We start from the raw sequence: 5,290 nt of genomic DNA on the forward strand, positions 1-5,290 counted from the left end.
CACAGATCTGCCAGTAAACCTGTTAACCTGAGATGAGGGATAACTTACTGAAAATTATATATACATCACCCAGAGTTGTGTTCTGTCCTTCATCCAGCCTAAACCAATTCTGTTCTCTATCCTGTGCCGCATGGATTATCATTTTGTGGTTGTCCCAGGCCAAAGACCTGTCCCATACAGCCACCTACAACCTCCTACACCAGTCTAGTCACAGGTATTTCCTGCCCAATAAAAAGCAGTGCCACATGTGAAAGCAGCCACATTACATATCAACTATTCTGCAGTTACTATTCAGCACTCTATGTGGGCTAGACAAGATGTCTGCTCATATGAAAGGCCACTACCAAACTGTGGCAAACTGCTGACTTGAATATTCAGTTACCAAACATGCTGTGCAGCGGAGCACAAATGACTTAAGCAGCTACTTCACTATGCAGGTCATTTGGATATTCCTTTCCAGCACAAGTTCCTCTGAAATGCAAAGCATGGATTTGTCTCTTCAGTGTATCCTGCTCTCTAGCAGTCATCCTAACATAAACCTTCTCTAAGCAGTTCCCCAGTGCCTCTTCTTACCTTTTCCCTTCTTTTCTTTCCCCATCCAGATGGTGTACTGCCTTCTCCTACCATTCTTCCTCCCTACCCACATAGAGGCCTTCTTCTCCCCCCCCCCCCCCTCTTCTCTCTCTCTCTCTCTCTCTCTCTCTCTATCTCTCTCCACCACTTCCCTCCTCCTCTCTCTCTCATCCCCCTCACTCCCTCCCCTTCCCCTCATCTCTACCCTTTTCCACACCTCTCCTTTTTTCTCTCGCCTCCCAGGCTCACTTTTCATCTCCACTTTCCTATAATTTGCCCCTCCCCCAATCTCTTCCCTTCCCTATATTTCTTGTATGCTCCACCCACCAAACTCCTCTCATCTTGTTTTGTAGGTGCTGAATCATCTGTTGAAAGACTTGCCTCATGCTATCCCATTACCCCATCCTTGCCCTGTGTGATGTCTTCCTGACCATTCCCCACCTCCATTTGCACAGGAAACTGCTCTCAATAATCTAAAACAATGGATAATCAATAATTAGTCTCATCACAGCTGTGGTAATGTACATTTCAGTGTCCCTGCTGGTTGTGTGTGTGTGAATGTGTGTATTTTTACTGAAAACAGAGCAAGAGTTCAAAAGCTAGTACGGATACTGTTTTCTGTTACTTGTATCTATGTGCTACATATCAGTCCACTATAGGTGAGATGTTGCCTTTCCCTTATTTTATGTGATAGGATGTAGCGTTTAAATCACAAATGCTTGGATGTGGTTCAGTTCATTATATGTTAATATTGTATAATTAATAACTTCTTATAGTGTTAATTACATTGAAATAGCTCCACCTCAAGTACTGAATTCATAAGAATATGCATATGTTATAGCTACTGTTCATATGTAACAGCTAACATATTAATGAATGGATATTAACTTTTAAATGTATAATCAGTGTAAACAATAGCTGAATTGGATCAGCATGGCTCTATATTTGTTACAGGTGCCCTTATAACAGTGTACTTTTTTAAAAAAAAAAAAATCTTATGATACATGGTGGCAAAGTGAACAAATTAACAAACAAAATAGTTGGTAATGGCATTTCTTCCCTTTTTTTTTTTCCTTTCTTGATTCTTGATCTCTCTCAACTTCTGGAACTTTTCATCTCCCAGTGAACTTTTTAACTGACCTACAGAAATTGATGGGCAACAGCCTTGCCACAGTGGATACACCGGTTCCTGTCAGATCACCGAAGTTAAGCGCTGTCGGGCATGGCCGGCACTTGGATGGGTGACCATCCGGGCCGTCATGTGCTCTTGCCATTTTTCGGTGTGCACTCAGCCTCGTGATGCAAATTGAGGAGCTATTTGACTGAATAGTAGCAGCTCCAGTCAAAGAAAACCATCATAATGACTGGTAGAGCGGCATGGCTGTGTGCTTCGTGCGGCTGCCTCGAGTCGAATGAGTCTGCTGCTGCCTCGAAACAGGATGTACTTCCTGTCCCCCACCAGGCGCACCCATTCACAAGCGCGCCTTATCAGTTGCTGTTGCGCAACCGCAAACTTGATTTTAGCCCGCCGCGAGCCTAGTAATACTAGGGCTCGCGGCACCTCTCTCTCACACACTCCACAGCGCTCTCTCTTGCACACTCAAGGTCACGCGCAACTTGGTCACGTGACTTACACAGCAGCATAAGAACAAGTCACACAGCTGAGGATGACATGACAGTCGGATGGTCCCGATGGGCCACTTGTGGCCTGAAGACGGAGTGCTTTATAGAAACTGATGACTGGTGTTGGTGTTGAGACTAGATTTCCTATCATATGAGTAAAGATACATAAACCCTAACCACTATGTACCTGGATGGATGAGACTTCTCTTATATCACTATAATTTGATGTTGAACAGAACAGAGTAAACAATCATTTATGAGTAGGCCTACAGTTCAGTCATTATTTTCACTCTATGAAACTTACTACTACAATGCCTGCCAACAAAATTTCAGACAAAGATTATCATCATAATAACATTTCTGTGCACACAAGTAATAGTTTATAATCAGAATCAGTACTTGACATCACTGAACATAAGTTATCAGCTATAAATATTACCTTCAAACTCACAGAAAGAGAATTTTTCAAACTGTATTACTTTTTTTAAAAAAATTCTCGATTTTATAACCTCTTTCTGCTTTACACCATTCTCATTTGGATCTTTTATTTTATTTCATCATGCGATGAGCCCCATTTTGGAAGTTATCTACAGGGGACATTGAACTCCACTTTTTTCATGGTTCCTTTTATTCTTTTGTTCCTACCAAACCTACTGACCATCAGCAGTCCTGTATTTTTATAGCTCTCATCCTTCACACACCAAAAATTTACTCCCATGTGCTCTTGGACCCTGTATCTGCTGAGATGAGAATTCAATATCCCAGAATGCTGAAGGTGACTAAGTCCTTCACAGACGGGCACTATCTCCCAAATCTAGTCCACAGACACATTTTGGTCCCATATCTTCACACATCCCTAATCCTTCCACCAATCCCAAAAATCATCTGCAAACATGCACCCTTCTTGTCACTCAGTAACCATACTTACCTGTGTTAATGTCCCTCCAGTAGCTGTGTCTCCATTGAATCTGGCTGAAAAGTGGTTGTCTGAAGTAGGTTGTTTTAAATAATAAGGTTCACACCAGGTTTACAGTTGAGACACTTCAGTTGCACTTTTATGTCAATGTTTATGACAAGATAATGTCTCAACTATCATAATTTATGAACAGATAATGCTTAGCCACATTCTAGCCACATACTATACTTGGATGATTTCCTATAACATGATCATTCAAGTGCAGTAATCTAATACTGAAATGACACAAAATTTAATGTGTGGCAAACAAATATATAACACATCAGTGAATTAAGTTCTGAATTCATTGATCTTGAAGTCTAACAGTCATAACAAACCAATGCACATACATAGTAAGCAAGTACTGGAAATAACACTGTTTCTATTCTGACATAATTGTCACAATTAGCAGAAGACATTATTGAAGATTAATACAGTTCTGGTGATTCACAGTTAGTCATTAAAAACAGTCACTGAATAAACTCTCAAATATGAAGTTGAGATAAAACTCAGCACATTGTACTAGTTGTAATATGTGCTAACTGATCTTTGGTACATTTTTGGACATGGAGCTTGCTTATATTATAATCTTCTACAGACTGTCTAAAATGGCTTCAAAGGAGCCACTTTTATAAGACTGCATTAATTAGAATTAAAGTTAGCTATTGTTGTTTGCTGAATTCCCATAAGTTACAATTAAAGGTTTATATTCCTGATTAATTAAATAGTTGGGAGATGTTTATTTCAACTAGGATTTTAGATACAACATTAATTTCTAAAGAATTACAGAGCCTAGTCTGCCAAAATGAGGTATTCTATTTCCACAACACTGTTTTACTTAAGAATGCTAATTACTCTGTAACTAAATGAGAGCAAGATTTGCTAACATATTTGTATCATTAGCTGTTTACATATGTGGCGTAGAGCGCCATAAATATCGATATTTGTTCTGTGCGTAAGTGTGCTATCTTTGAGGAGAGGGCTTTGGGCAGGATGTTGGACGCTAACGGCAGTTAGCCTCCGGACTTGTATCCGTGTAGAAGCTAAGTGTGAATAAATCTGTATCTGAGAGAATTCTAGTTGTTTACCTACAACTATTCCATATTCCCTCACTGGTAACCCCGTTTTTGTGTAATACGCGTCTGAGTTACCGCCCGAAGGTTATTTACGCGCCTACCGCGTCGGGTTTCTCCGTGATCACGAGTGCCTTTGTTCAGCTCCAGACAATGGCCTTTCAGCATTCACCACCGCCCGGATTCAAGCAACATCTCTCCAGCACTCCTGCCATCGTAGTGGACATGCTGCAAGAATCTTTGGAATCCTTCAGCCAGAACATGCAGTGGAATTCATCGAGTGCCGCCAGTTTCTTCCAACTGCGAAAGGTCGTGGACTCTGGCTTTGTTAGCCTGGACCATCCCACGTGTTCTCCACAGAGTGTTGGTCGGAACATTCCTACTCCTGTGTCGAACACACACTGTGTCAATACAGTTCATGGCGTCAAGCGAGGTTTTGCTACTTTGGAAAATCCAGTAGTAAATTCAAACTCGAATCAGTTCCCGCCACGTGTGTATCCTTCCGCACCGGCTAGTCAACAGGTGTTCAATGCTCGCCAAACAGCAAATATCACACTGAGTGCGCATCCTAGTGGACGTTTGTGGGATCCTTGTGTTGCTTCTAATCAAGTCACCAATTCTGTGCTGGACAATAATTACTCCGACATCTACAACCAGCTCCACCACTCACGGTCGAGTGAATACTGTGTGCATAACAGACATTCACTGGCGTACTTCAGCACTTGTGGCTTCTCTCCGAGCTACCATGTCAATGAGAATGCACATTTTGACTATGATCCTCACACCGTTCGAGCGTCCGTCACTTCTCAGCCGCCCCCCCGGCATCAAGTGAATTTCGCAATTCCCGCACTACGGGACGCCAATAATTCGGACTCGTAATCTTCTGCATACTCTACTTCCGTCCGAAGTAATAGGCGCACCTCCACCGTGACTGCAGTGCCGAATCTGCTGAAATTACCAGACTTCAAACCCGCTCACCCAGAGTTCTGGTTTAACCTGGTTGAGCAAACATTCAATGTCTGTGCTTTGGACGATGACGCACGCTTCGCCTGCCTCATGAACCATC

General features: G+C 42.0%; 1 pseudogene; it reads left to right on the forward strand.

The window, feature by feature from the left end:
* Positions 1-1,728: 1,728 nt before the first annotated feature.
* LOC126458863 (5S ribosomal RNA) lies at positions 1,729-1,846 on the forward strand (annotated as a pseudogene).
* The last annotated feature ends 3,444 nt before the right edge of the window (positions 1,847-5,290 follow it).

This window comes from Schistocerca serialis, chromosome 2 (genome assembly GCF_023864345.2).
Source record: "Schistocerca serialis cubense isolate TAMUIC-IGC-003099 chromosome 2, iqSchSeri2.2, whole genome shotgun sequence".
Lineage (NCBI taxonomy): Eukaryota > Metazoa > Arthropoda > Insecta > Orthoptera > Acrididae > Schistocerca > Schistocerca serialis.